The 15680-nt window shown below is 35.8% G+C and overlaps 1 non-coding gene across 1 annotated transcript; it reads left to right on the top strand.

Annotated features, from left to right (window-relative positions):
- Window positions 1–12884: 12884 nt before the first annotated feature.
- On the top strand, window positions 12885–12964 carry LOC140623789 (small nucleolar RNA SNORD115). Its single transcript, XR_012023318.1, has one exon. It is a non-coding gene; the product is annotated as a small nucleolar RNA SNORD115 (small nucleolar RNA).
- Window positions 12965–15680: the final 2716 nt, after the last annotated feature.

Raw genomic sequence — 15680 nt, 5'->3', positions numbered from 1 at the left:
TCCATGTGCACTTGAGAAGAATGTGTATTCTTCTGCTTTAAGATGAAGTCCATCTGGTCCAGTGTGTCATTCAAAGTCCTTGTTTTCTTATTGATTTTCTTCTTAGATGATTTGTCCATTGCTCTGAGTAAGGTGTGAAAGCTGCCTACTATTATTCTTTTATTATCAATATGATTCTTTAATTCTATTACTAATTGGTTTATATAATTAGCTGCTCCCAGTTAGGGGCACAAATATTTATAATTGTTAGACTTTCTTGTTGGACAGACCCTTTTATTATGCTATTGTGTCCCTCTTTATCTTTTATTAAAGTCTTTGGTTTAAAATCTAATTTTTCTAATATAAGGATTGCTACCCTAGCTTTCTTTTGTTATCCATTAGCACGATAAATGGTTCCATACTCTCTCACTTTCAATTTGGAAGTGTCTTTGAGTCTAAAATGAGTCTCTCATAGACAGTATATCAATGTGTATTGTTTTTTTTAATCCATTCTGATACCCTATATCTTTTGATTGGAGCTTTTAGGCCTTTTCCATTCAGAGCAACTATTGAAAGATATTAATTTAGTGCCATTTTATTACCTGTAAAGCCACTGTTTCTGTATATTGTCTCTGTTCCTTTCTGGTCTTTGTTACTTTTGGGCTCACTCTCACTTCTTACAGGATCCTCCATAATATTTCTTGCAGAGCTGGTTTAGTGATCACATATTCTTTGGTTTCTGGTTATCCTGGAAACTCTTTTTCTCTCCTTCTACTCTGAATGACAGACTTGCTGGATAAAGTATTCTTGGCTGCATATTTTTTCTCATTTAGCACTTTGAATATATCATGGCTGTCCCTTCTGCCTCTGTGGTCTCTGTGAACAGGTCTGCTGTCAGCCTTATGTTCCTGCCCTTGTAGGTTAATGACCTTTTGTCTCAAACTGCTTTCAGAATTTTTTGTCTCTGAAATTTTCAAGCCTCACTATTATATGTCAGTGTGTTGATCTATATTTATTGATTTTTGAGAGAGTTCTCTGTGCCTCCTAGACTTGAGTGCCTGTTTCACTCCTCAGATTAGGGAACTTCTTAGCTATAATTTGTTCAAATAATCCTTCTGTACCTCTCTCTCTTTCCTCTTCCTCTGGGAGCTCAACTATTCTAACATTGTATTGCTTTATAGTATCACCGATCTCTTTAATTCTTCTCTGGTGATCCAGTAGTGTTATAACTCTTTTTTCTCAGTTTCCTTATTTTACATCATTTTGTCTTCTATATCACTCACCCTTTCTTCAGCCCCATTTATCCTATTAGAGCCTCCAATATCATGGCAGCCTTTTTTATTTCAACCTGATTAGATTTTAGTTCTTTTATTTCTCTAGTAATGGATTCTCTAGAGTCTTCAATGCTTTTTTTCAAGCCCAGCTAGTAACTTTATAGTCATTGTTTTGAATTCTAGTATATATACTCAGTGTAAAAATGAAAAATAAAAAATATTTAAAACTAATGAGAAAGGAAAATAGCTGAAAAGCTTAAAAAATATAAAACTGAAGGACTAATGAATAACTCTACCACAGAGAGATACACTACACTAATCCGAAGAGAACAGAAGCTAACTAAATAGGAAAAAAAGGATAAAAATGGGAGTAAAGTAAGACAAGAAATTGAACAGAACAGAACAATAAACTGGATCCAGAGTGTGTTTTGGTCTGTTTGTTAGAAGAAACTAGACCCCAAAATAGGTAAGAAAAATTTATATATACAAAAAATAAAGTGAACTACGATAAAGAAACTGAAGGACTAAAGAATAACAAGAAAAACACATGAATGCCACATACTTCTTTCCCCAAGAGCAGGGGTTTTACAGTTCTGTATAATCAGTAAATTTGTATTAGCTGGAGGTGCCTGCTGGTCTTCTGGGGGAGGGGCTTGTTGGGCTGATTCTCAGATGTCTTTGCCTGGGAATTGCACTGCCCTTTCAAGGGGCTGAGCTCAGTTTAAGCAGCTCCAGAGCTGGTGAGGGAGGGATTAAAATGGTGGTGGGCAGATCTCTAGCCCAATAGCTGAAATATCAAGCTCCCCCACTCTTCAACAAACCCTCACAGAAAAGCAGTCAATCACTCTTGTCTTCCTGGTTTCTGTCAGAACTCTATTCACCCAGCTTGTGACTGGGCATTTTTATCTCAAGCGTGTGACCCCATTTCCAGGCTCTAAACTTTATGGACTCTTTTGGTGGGCACCTGTGTTGCTCCTCCCAGGGTGGGGAGTGAGATCTCACCACAGTTCTGCCTCTTGATGGGCTCCTGTTCAGAGAACAGTCACCCAACTGTGTAGCGGTTTGTGGCTTATGGCAACACTGGGTAGAAAGCTGGTGCCTGGTCTTACTGCTTGCAATCAGCTTTCCCGCTCCAATGCCTGGGAACTCTGCCACACTGCCACCCTTGTCCTTTTGGGACCCTGGGGATCCTGAGACCACATTGTCCTCCACTGAGATTCATCCCCACTTCACCTTCTGAGCACTTTTCAGGTAAACTTATAAAAGTTCCAATTTTGAGCTCCACTTCTTGTAACACTTCCAGTACCTAATTTACAGAGGGTCCCTTCCCCCTCTGTTTATCTTCTGATATCACCTTGGATTCACATCTCCACACCTCTTACCTTGCAAAAAGTGGTCACTTTTCTATTTGTAGAATTGTAGCAATTCTTTTCTCAGATCTATGGTTGATTTGGTAAATTGTCAGAATGATTTGATAATCATCTAGCTGATTTCCAAAAACCAGATGAAACAAGGATTCCTTACTCCTCTGCCACCCTGGAGGATCTCCATTGATTTTTTATATTGTTGGTTTTTTTGTTTTTTGTTTTTTTTTTAGTTTCTATATCATTTATTTCTCCTCTAACCTTGATTATGTTCTTCCTTCTGCTGGATTAGCCTTCATTTGTTGTTCATTTGCTATCTCCTTTAGGTGCAAGATTAGGTAGTTTATTTGACATTTTTCTTACTTCTGAGGTAGGTCTGTACTGCTGTAAACTTCCCTCTTAAATCTACATTTGCTGCATCCCAGAGCCTTTGGACCATTGTGTTTCCATTTTAATTTGTTTCCATGGGGACTTTTAAATTTTTTTTATTTTATTTCTTGGTTTACTCATTCATTGTTTAGTACTATGTCATTTGACCTCCATGTATTTCTGGTCTTTTCAGATTTTTTTTATCTTCATAGCATTGTGGTCAGAAAAGATGCATAGTATGACTTTGATCTTCATGAGTTTTTTGAGACTGGGTTTGTGAGCTAATATGCAATCTATTCCTTGAAATGTTCAATGTGTACTTGAAAAGAATGTGTATTTTGCTGCTTTAGTATGAAATGTTCTGAATATATCTGTTAAACCCATCAGTTCCAGTGTGCCCCCCAAAGTCATCATTTCCTTGTTAATTTTCTGTTTAGATGATCTGCCCTTTGATGTAAGTAGGGTGTTAAAGTTCCTACTACTTTTGTATTATTATCTATTAGTTTCTTTATGTTTTTATTAACTGTTTTATGTATTTAGGTGCTCCTGGATTGCATTCATAAATTTTTACAATTGTCATATCTTCTTGTTGGGTTGTCTCCTTTATCACTGTATATCCTTCATTGTCTCTTTTTAGTATTTGTTTTATTTATTTTTTTAAAAAAGATTTTATTTATTTACTCACAAGAGACATAGAGGGAGAGGCAGAGGCATAAGCAGAGGGGGAAGCAGGCTCCCTGTAGGGAACCCAATGCGGGACTCAATCCCAGGACCCCAGGATCACAATGTGAGCCAAAGGCAGGCACTCAACCACTGAGCCACCCAGGTGTCTCTAATTTTTGTTTTAAAGTCAATTTTCTCTGAAATAGGTATTACTACTCCAGCTTTCTACTAACTAACGTTTGCATAATAGATGTTTCTCCATTCTTTCATTTTCAATTTTGAGTTGTCTTTTATTCTCAAATGAGTTTTGTAGGTAACTTATAGATGGTTTTTTTTTAATCCATTCTGTTATTTGATTTGGGTGTTTAGTCCGTTTCCATTCAAAGTAATTATTGATAGTATTTGTTTATTGTCATTTTATTTTTTGTTTTGTGGTTGTCTTTGTAGATTTTCTTTCATTCTTTCTTGTCTGTCTCATGGTTTCCTGATTTTACTTAGTGATATATTTGGATTTCTTTCTCTTTATTCCTTGCATGCTTATTAGTGTTTTTTTGTTATGTAGTTACTCTTAGGTTTGTATATAACATATTCTGCATTAAAAAGTTTGTATTAAGTTGATTGTCATTTAAGTTTGAAACCATTCTTTCCACCTCTACTCCTTGCTTTAAGTATATGTTATTATATTTTATATCTTTATTTTAGTTCCTTGACTAAAGGAACTAAATAAATAAAAAGATTTATTTTTTATAGAAATATTCATTTTCACTGTTTTCATGTTTCCCACTCTTATACTGTCACTTTTGGTCTGTGTTTTCCATTCAGAGAGTCCCCTTTAGTATTTCTTGCAGGGCTGGTTTAGTGGTCACAAACTCCTTTAGTTTTTGTTTGTCTGAAAAACTCTCTTCTCTCCTTCTATTCTTGTGATAGCCTTGCCAGATATGGTATTCTTGGCTGCAGATTTTCCCATTTAGCACTTTGAATATATCATGCCATTCTCTTCTTGCTTGAAAAGTTTCTGATATAAATCTCCTGCTGTGGGTTTTCCCTTGTAAATTAATGACTTCTTACACTTGCTACTTTAAATTTTTTTCTTTATCACAATGTTTTGCAATTTTTAAAAAAGATTTTATTTATTTATTCATGAGAGACACAGACACAGAGAGAGACAGAGACACAGGCAGAGGGAGAAGCAGGCTCCATGAAGGGAGCCAGATGTGGGACTCGATTCCAGGTCTTCAGGATCATGTGCTGGGCTGAAGGTGGCACTAAACCGCTGATCCACTGGAGTTACCCAATATTTTGCAATCTTAATTATGTGTTGATGTGGGTCTACTTTTGTTGATTTTGATGCAACTTTGCAGTGCTTCCCAGATCTGGATATCTGTTTCTTTTCTCAGATTAGAGACATTTTCTGCTAGTATTTCTTCAAACACATTTTCTGCCCTTTTAATTTTTTTCTCTTTTCCTTTGGGACTCCTACAATACAAATGATATTACATTTGATGGAGTCATTAAGTTCCCCAAGTCTATTCTTATTTTGTGTAATTATTTCTTTTCTCTTTTGTTCAGCTGATTACTTTCCATTACTTTGTCTTCCAGGTTACTAATTCATTCCTCTACTTCTTCCATTGTTCTATTCATTACATCAAGTTTATTTCTCATTTTATTTACGGAGTCCTTTATCTCTGCTATGGTTTTCCTTATTTGTATTAAAGATCTCACTGATACATCCACTCTTTTTTCAAGTCCAGTGAGTATCTTTATTATAATTACTTTAAACTCTCTTTCAAACATGTTAATTATATCTGTTTCACTTAGATCTCTAGCTGTGGCCTTGCCCTGTTCCTTTATTTGGGATAAATTTCTCTATCCCTTCATTTTATCTGCCTCTCTGTGTCTGTTTCTTTGTGTTAAGAAAGTCAGCCATGTCTTCTGGTATTGAAAATAGTGACATTATGAATAAGAGGTCCTAGGGTGCCCTGCAGTGCAGTGTTTCCTGTTCACCAGAACCTGGCACTTCAGGAGAGTATCCTCTATGTATTGCTTGCATTCTGCTGTTGTCTGAGTCACTTTTCCTTTCAGTGAGATTGTCTTCATTGATTTTCTACCTGTTGTGGGCTATGCTTTCTCTCTGTGGTGTTAGTAGGTCCTAGTCAGGATAGGTCTGAGGGTATGTGCCCACCAGAGAACTTGGGAATGGCATAGCTAGTAGCAAAATCTGTGCTGGGATACTAGCTCTATGCTGGATCCTTGGAATAGTTTTGGTACCTTGGGGCTGAATGCCTGGGCTGCCAGGGCATAAGGGTGGGTATGAGACAGTGCCTGGGCCTTGTATAGTGGCTGGGAACATACACTGTTGTGTATGTGCACCTGGTGGCTGGTCAGGGCACATGAATGGCTTTTACAAAATTTTCCCTGAGCTCTCAGGGCCAAGACCAACATGCTTGTAGTGAGCTAGTCCACAGAAGGACTCGTGGGTATGGTGCACTGGCATAATGTCAGGCAGCCAGTGTCTGTACAGCCCTACATCTGGCAAGTAGTTCTGTGTTTATGCTGGGGGCAGAAGAGTAAAATGGCACCTGTCAACTCCCACACTTTGAGAGAAGTCCCTCCAACGTGCTCCAAAAGTAGTATGAATAGATCATATAATGTGCAAACAGACATTATTTTGTTGTTGCCTCTCTATGCAAGCTGTTGTCACTTTAAGAATACTAACCCAGCTATCACTCACCTTCCCTGATGGCTCAGTCCTGAGTCAGCAGACTTTTAAGGCTCTAGGCTCCAAGTACCACTGGTTTTATACACTCATGGAATTTAGTCCCTTTGGTTTTTTTTTTATAATAAATTTATTTTTTATTGGTGTTCAATTTACCAACATACAGAATAACACCCAGTGCTCATCCCGTCAAGTGCCCCCCTCAGTGCCCGTCACCCATTCACCCTCATCCCCCGCCCTCCTCCCCTTCCATCACCCCTAGTTCGTTTCCCAGAGTTAGGAGTCTTTATGTTCTGTCTCCCTTTGGTTTTTAAAGCCAAACATGGGAGCTAGTCTTCCCTGTGTGAGCTCCCTGGTACAAACACCCATTTTCTGCCCTCTGCACATGCACAACTCCCTCCTTGCTGTGGTCAAATTCTAGCTCTGGCTTTCTGAACTTCCTAAATTTTTAGCTGCAGTTTCTTTTCTATATTTAGTTGTGGTGTTCATTCTTCCAGTCTTTGGATTGGTTTCTGGTTTGTTGATTTATATGTGGAGGATATCTAATTGAAAATGTCGGATGGGGTGAACTCAAGGCCCTACTGCTCTGCCATCTTCCCAGGGGTTTCCCACTCTATGTCTTTTAACTCATTAGTTTAACTCATTCACATTGAAGGTAATTATTGGCAGGTAAGGATTTAGTATTGCCATTTTGTTAATTATTTTGTTTCATTTGTTCCTTTATTCATTTCTTACTGCTTTTCTTTGTGGTTGATGATATTTTGTAGTTATATGGTTTATTTACTCTTCAGCTTTTGTATATCTATTATAAGTTTTTCTTTGTGGTCACCATGAGGTTTACATTGAACTACATATAGTTATAATGGTCTAATTTAATCTGATAACAATTTAATTTCAATTGCATACAAAAGATCTATACTTTTATTACTAGGGTTAAAGTAATTCATATGCTATTGTGCATTATTGCAGTATTCTCTTCGTCTATATCTTAACTTTACTAGTGAGACTTGTACTTTCATATACTTTTTGTTTCTGTTTAGTGTTTATTTTTTCAACTTGAAGAATTCCATTAATCATTTCTTGTAAGGCAAATCTAGTGCTGACAAACTCCCTCATTGTTTTGTTTAATTGTGAAAGTATTTTTCTTTCACTGAAATGTTTTGTGGGATATACAGGCTACCAGTTATGAAATGAATAAGTCATGGGAATACAAGTATAGTATAAGGAATATAGTCAATTAAATTTTCATACCATTGTTTGAAGACACATAGTAACTACACTTATAGTAAGTATAGCATAACATAAAGAAACGTGGTATCATTATGTTGTATGCCTGAAACCAACATAACACTGTGTCTCTACTATAGTCAAATAAAAAAGGGAAAAATATGTTTATTCTTTTTAAAGGAATCTTGCAAATGTCACATGTTAAAATATAAAAATAAATTAAAATTATTTTAAAATATTAAAAAGTTTTTCCCGGTTTAATATTCTTGGTTAGCAAATGTTTTTCATTCTGTGTTTTAAATATATAATCCCTTTGTCATCTGACATGGAAGAATTCTATTGAGAAATCTATAGTCTTATGGGGGTTCCCTCATATGTGCTAAATTGCTTATATTTTGCTTCTTTCAAAACTCTTTGTCAAAAAAAAACCTCTTTGTCTTTGAATTTGACAATTTAATTATAATGTATCTTGGTTAGACCTATTGGATTCAATCTATTTGGTGACTTTTGGGCTTCATTAATTTCATTTCCCTCCCCATCAACCACTATTTCTTTAAATAGAATTTCTTCCCCAGTTGGTCTCCCTTTTTCTGGTACTCCCATAATGCAAATATTGTTTTTTTTTTTATGGCATTCTATATTTCTGTAGGCTTTCTATACTCATTTAAATTCTTTTACCTTTTTGTCCCACTAACCAGGTAATCTCAAGTGATTAGTCTTCAAATTCACTAATTCCTTCCTCTGAGCATGCTGTTGAATTTCTCTATTGAAATTTTTAGTACGGTCATTGTATTATTAATCTCTAAGATTTCTGTTTGATTTTTATGGTTTTAAATTATTTTAATTGAACTCATTCATTTATTATTTTCTTGATTTCATTCAGTTGTCTATGTATGTTATTTTTTTTTAGTTTGCTGAGTTTATTTAAGTCAATTGTTTTATGTTCTTTATCAGGATGTTTGTAGTTCTGTTTATTCAGGATTGGTTACTGGCTTTATTTATTTCCTTTCATAGTGCTATATTTCCCTGATTCTTTCTGACTCTTGTGTCCTTGTATTGGTGTCTGTACATTTGAGAAAGTAGTAACCTTTTCCAGTCTTTATAGCTTGGCTTAGCAAGGAAAAGTCTTTTACCAATCACCCAAGCCTAGGATTCTGAGTAGACCAGCTTTAGCATCCACCGAACAGTAGGGCAAGCTACCAGTGCTTTGAAATTGGGTGGGGATGCTGTCTGGGCCCTGCAGTTGCAGGGGCCATTGGTTGGGCTTTGCATTTAGGTGGGGACCCTGATGGGTTGTCTAGTCAGATGGTGATTCTGGCTGGGCTCCTTCATTAGGTGGAGTGGAATTTGTAGGGCCAGTAGTTGGGTTCTAAGTTTCACTGGAGCTTCCTGCATAGACAGGACTGCTGGTGGGGCTACACCTTTGTGTGTGTTTGTGACACAGCTCTTAGGCTGGCAGAAGTGATTGGGTTCTACAGTGGGGTCAGCCGGGGCTCCTTGTTTAGATGAGGATAGTTGGGGATAGTCCTTGTTGTAGCAATGATGCTGGAAAGAGCTTTGGTTTTCCAAACTGCTGTTGGGGGTACAGAGCTTCTGCTAATATCTGCAGCACCCATGAACTCATTTTCCTGTGAGCCCAGATCGTTTTTCCCTGTTTCTAATGGTCCTATGTAGTCTACTAATTCTAATCCCCCCTGTTCGATGTGAGAAGAGATAAGTGTAGGTATCTTAGTGTTCAAAAACACTGGAAAAGTTGGATGTATGTCTTAGTCTCTTTCCCCCCGTGGAGAAATCATGTGCCAAGGAGATCTTTCTCTGTGTAGTTCTGTGTCAGCTTTGAGGAAAGGTGAAAGTATGAAGTAAAACCTTCACTCTGACCATTTTAAATATTTTAAAATTAATTTTTGCACTCCTATAATGTGCTAAAACACTACCTTTGAGGTCTCGGATTCTCATAAAGGCATTTTTTTCTGTGAGTGAATTAGGACCAGAGACCTCTATTTTGCCATCTTGCAGATGTCACTGTATATTAGCCTTTAGTCTTAAAGTAAATATTTATATTGTTAATAAATATGGTTTGTGGTCTGTTTTGCAACCATCCAACTTTGAAGAATAGACGGCAACTAAAATATTATATGGGAGATTACTGATTTATTTGAATCATAGAAGATTCTCTAAAATATTTATATTATTTATTTTAAAACCTATACTTGAAAATAGGAATAAAATATTTTTTAAAAAAGAAATTTGTAGACCAAGCTTGAAAAAAGGTACTAAGTTTTGGAACATAAAATGAAATGCCTATTACTCATATCCAGGGACTCTAAATGACAACTCTAGAAATATCAAACTCTCTAAGAATTAGAAAATTAGAAATCAAGAGGACCTAAGAAGAATACCATAGGAAAATGGGAATTAAATGGGTGGCTTTTTCATAAAACCGACAAAGTCATTCATACAGAAGGAATAGGCTGAACATTTTGGAATCTTTTAACACTTGTATAGGATTAGATAATTCAGGAAACAGTGCTGTCAGGAAAATTCTTTACAGGGAACACATAGATAAGTCAAATTGAGGTCCAATATTACCTGGAGTATGATGGCAATTGGACATTATTGAGAATCCAACTTTAGAAGGTATTAAATATTCTTAGTAATGTTATATATAATGTCCATATGGCCATGCGTGTGTCTGTAGGCTAAAGCTGATAGTCAAATTGTGAACAGTACCTTACTAAATTATATCACCTAAACTTGGAATTCTTAAACATGTAGAATTTATATCTGTGGTAATTCAGGAGCTTTGTAATATTCTACAAGTACTCAACATTTGACTACTTTTAATCATCTGCAAATTTCTGGACAAGTGAAATGAATAAACCATACGAGAAGTAATTATTTGGCTAAATTATACCAAGCCATTTTTTTCATAGTAGCCCCAAGCCTTACCACTTGACTTTTTTTTTTTTTTTTTTTTACCACTTGACTTTATTAAAAATAATATTAACTCCATGTAGTAAGTATGGCATTTCTTTCTTTGAGTTTGGAAAATCTATAAATTTAGGGTTTAAGCCTACCCTATTATCTGATACAAGAAAAACAAGTCATTATCATATAAAATACTTAGAGTTTGTGGGTTTCCTTGGGCTCATTATGTCATCATTTGACCAGATGCTGAAAAAAATCCTCCTGAGGAGATGAGTTATCATCATTGAACAGGAGACCTGGTCCATATTAAAGTGTTACACTGATAGACTGACAGTCATCCATTAAACAGAGTACTACCAGGTGATGTTGATAACACATTACCATTAAGGTAAAGGAGAAACCCAAGTGGATGCAAACGTCATATGTGAGACTAATAAGTATAATTGAGCAGGGTTTAATTATCATTAAGGACTTTGAGCTAAAGAGAAACTTACTCTAATAGGATAGATAAACTGATTTCTTAATTTCTTCTTAATTATCTTGACCATTATAATTTTATTTTTTATTTTTATTTTTTCAAGATTTTATTTAAATCAAGTTATCTACATATACTGTAGTATTAGTTTTAGCGGTAGTGTTTAGTGAGTCATCAGTTACACATAACATCCAGTGCTCATTACATCAAGTGGTCTCCTTAATTCCCATCACCCAATTACTCCAGGCCCTACATACCCGCCCTCCAGCAACCCTCAGTTTGTTTACTATAGTTAGGAGTCTCTCATAGTTGATTCCCTTTTATCCCCTTCCCCTAAGTTCACTTGTTTTGTTTCTTAAATTCCACATACAAGTGAATTTATATGGTATTTACCTTTCTATGACTGACTTATTTTGCTTAGCATAATACACTATAGCTCCACACACAACATTGTTAATGGCAAGATTTCATTCTTTTTCATGGCTGAGTAATATTCCTCTGTGTGTGTGTACCAAGTATTCTTTATCTTTCATCAATCAATGGAGGTTTGGTTGTGCTCTTTCCATAATTTGGCTATTATTGATAATGTTGCTATAAACCCTGGGGTGTATGTGTCCCTTCAAATCAGTATTTTTTTTCAAATCAGCATTTTTGTATCCTTTAAGTAAATACCCAGTGGCACAGTTGATGAGTTATAGAGTAGTTCTATTTTAACTTTTTGAGGAACCTCCATACTGTTTTCCAGAGTGGTTGAAGCAGTTTTTATTCCCATCAACAGTATAAGAGAGCACCTCTTTTTTTTTTAAGATTTTATATACTTATTCATGAGAGACACACAGAGAGAGGCAGAGACATGGGCAGAAGAAGCAGGCTCCCTGAGTGGAGCTTTATGTGGGACTTGATCCCATGACCCCAGGATCATGCCCTGAGCTGAAGGCAGATGCTCCACCACTGAGCCACGCAGGCATCCCAAGAGGGTACCTCTTTCTCTGCATCCTTGTAAATGTTAGTTGTTTCCTGTATTGTTAATTTTAGCCATTATGATAGGTGTGGGTGGTATCTTATTTGTATTTTCCTGATGATAAGTCAGAAAACATTACTGTTTTCCTGAAAGTTTATTGAAAGTATAGAATTTTTCTGAGTATGGTTCCTACTCCATTTTGTTAGTTTCTTTGGTCTAAGTATACAAGTATACATATTTACATTAATTATTGTATTTTTCTTTGTTCTGCTCTTGTCAAGATTGTAAGATATTGAAGAGGACTTACAATATAACACAATGGCTTATTGGCCATCATGTAAAAGTTTCATATATGGTTCCAAAGGATTCATAAAGTGATCACAATTTCAAGTGTCCTGACATCTGATTTCTAGATCCAGAGTTTGATGTGGCTGAAAGAGTATGATTTTATTTGAGTTTATATGCAATGAACCATGGCAAATATCCTGATGACCTCTTGACTAGATAGAATAAGATTGACAATGAATGTCTCCCATGTCTACAAACATCACCTGCATGTTTATACAAAGTTAAGAAGCCTGTATATATTGTCCTTTTTCTGCTGAGTGAATGAAAGCTGCACCAACTCTGTAATAAGTCATTTTTGCAGAAATGATCATAGTAATTGCTTAACATAGAGTATGGATAAATCATGAGACCATGAAATATGCAGTAAAATATTTTATCTGTCTTACAACTGTCCACACAGAAAATGACTCTTTAAAAAAGGATAGTTTGACTGTTGCCACAGAATGAGCCTATGTCGGCCAGGTGTTCATGATAGTAAATGACAAAAGTCATGTCTATTTTGACATCGCAAATTCTAAAATCTATCTCTGATGAGCATATACATGTCAAAGTGTATAAATTGTCAGGTAATGCTGTGGTTTAATCAAAGATGAGAACTCATATTATCTTGTAGAGAAATGATGGCCTAAAAATCATGTTTAATAACTTTACACTGAAGTACAATGTAGTCAGTAATGCCAAAGCAAAATGTTGACGTTCCATGTTTCCCTTATAGAGTAATAGGATTTGAGTCTTCAGGCAACAAGTCCCTTCAGGGAATCTTCTCTATAGTTTTCAAGATAACAACACATCCTCAAGTTTAGGCTATCTTTGGTGAGCCATATTTAGTCACAGAGGGCCATCCTCAACACTAATCCTTACCTATATTTTTCTCATCAGTTTATTCAGTTAGAAGTTCTGGAAAGAATTTCACTGTTGCATTAAAATCAAGGTGAATGGACATGTTTGATCATAGATATAGGTGACATAGAAAATTACACTATATAAGAGGCCTGACTTAAGAAGATAAATAAGTGGATCCTTTCAGAAAGCTAAGTATTGTAGATGTTTAATTTCTGTTTGGGAGGTAGGCCATTGGAGTAGCATAATTAGAAACATTTTAAGTTATACCTGAAATGGCTCACACTCCAAATGAAGGAAATATTTCCTTCATTACTCCTGGAAACATTACCAGGAAACATTACCATCTGTGTGTGCACAGGTTAGAAACTATCTAATATACATAAGAGACAATAACTGCTGGGCTCTTTACTGGATACTCGAAACAAATTCCTCTAAGGAAGAATCATGCCCATGGCATCCAGAGAATGAAATGCAAGAATTAATCTGCCATTGGGTCTTGGCTCAAAGGGACTGTGGCCTTGGAGGATTATTAGGGTTTTAAAATGTCAATTTAAGGAATTACGGGTTTATTGGTGATGCCAGTTTTTCTAATTGGCTCCTTAATCTATTTAGCTTTGCCAAATGGAACACTAGCTTCACATTTGAAGTTCAAGACACAAGTCCTTTAGAAGATGGCACCATAAGGGAAAACAAAAACAAAAACAATTTTGGAAGTGCTTATATAAATATAATGTTGAGATTGTTGGAGCCATGGTATCATCTCCATCATGAGGTTTTGTCTGCCCAAAGTACAGAAATAAAGATATATATTACAAAGAAAAAATTTGCATTGCTGATTGGAATATCAGCAAGATCTTCAGATAAGAACACAAAAAAGGAGTCTGAACAAAAAGAAGATGTCATTCAGGCCATGGCCTAAAAAGCCTCATGCAGGGTTTGCCTCAGGGATGGTAGTGGGCACATTTTTAAGATTCCAGATATCTATCTCAATAAAACTACTTCTGCATAATTTTACAAGATCATTTTGTGGATACTCAAGGCCAATAACCAAGCCCAGTTTTCTACATAACACTATTGCTGTATAGACCAAAAAATGAACCATAGGGAACTTGATTTTACCATACACATCCTGAGTGCTTTTCCTATCTAGGAGCTTGTTTACATGGACATCTCCTTTATGGTGAATGAGTGGTGCTCAGCATTTTCATAAGGTAAATTTATATTTGTTTCTTCTGTTATTAATTAATTGATTAACCATTCATTTATTGATTTATCTCTTATCACTGGAGAAATTATGGAATTTCAGACAGGAGATAACCAATCCCTCATGGCAATCCTTTGTGGTATACAATGTCTATAATATTCAATGTACCTAACAAATGCTCATATTTTAGTCTTTGTTACATGATCCATGATTCCTCAAAGGAGCCTTTATATGGAACAATTCCATACCTCTTTTTCCCTCATTGTGTCTTCAGTTGAACATTCAGGCAATGATTATTATAGTGATACAAGGTGAGATGATACTTTTGATCATAGATACAGGCCAAGAAAGAAGCTAGGACAAAAGAGAATGCCTATGTAGAGTCAATAAATATATTTTATTCCTTTTGCAAAATGAAATAATAGAGGATTGATTTCTTCCTGTATCATCTTGACAAGATAGTATCTCTGGAAAGCCTAACTTTGTCATTTCCAAAGAAATGTATAAGATAGCAGAGGAGGATATCTGTCCTTCATGGCCACTGGGAAACATGATGCAAGTCAGTATGTGTCCAGGTTAGGAAAATATCTCAAATAAACTTCATAGTTGACAACAGCAGAAGTCTGCATTTGTGTCTCAGACCACTTCCTCTAGAAAAGATTGACCTCCATGGTGTACAGAAGATGAGAAGCAAAAATTCATACCATGTATTTCAGTTGGTGGACACTGAAAAAAGATTCAGATAGCTTACCTGTGACTCTGGTGGATTGATAAAACTTCCTATGACAATTTAAGAAATTGTGGGCTACAGATGTCCATTGACAGATGAATGCATAAAGATGTCATATATATAAAATGGATTATTAGTCACTAAAAAGGATAAAATCTTATCATTTTCATCAAAATAGATGGAACTGAAGGGTATTATGCTAAGCAAAGTAAGTCAATCAGAGAAAGAAAATTATCATATGGTTTCATTCATATGCGGAATATAAGAAACAGCACAGAGGATCATAGGGGAAGGGAAGGGAAACTGAATCCACGGAAATCAAAGAAGGAGACAAACTACGAGAGACTCTTTACTATAAAAGAAACAAACTGAGGGTTGCTGTGTAGGGGGAAGGGGTTACTGAGTGATGGGCATTAAGGAGGGCATGTTACATGATGAGACCCAGGTGTTATATGCAACTGATGAATTACTGAACTCCACATCTGAAACTAGTGATAGTTTATAGTAATGTATTATATGTTGGCTAATTCAATTTAAATTAAGAAAACAATTGTGAACTATTGGTATTGTCAGATTTTCATGATGGGAAATCTGACAAA

This window comes from Canis lupus, chromosome 2 (assembly GCF_048164855.1).
Source record: "Canis lupus baileyi chromosome 2, mCanLup2.hap1, whole genome shotgun sequence".
In the NCBI taxonomy this organism is placed as follows: domain Eukaryota; kingdom Metazoa; phylum Chordata; class Mammalia; order Carnivora; family Canidae; genus Canis; species Canis lupus.
The sequence above is the reverse complement of the archived record's forward strand: the minus strand, read 5'-3'. Positions and strand labels throughout refer to the sequence as shown.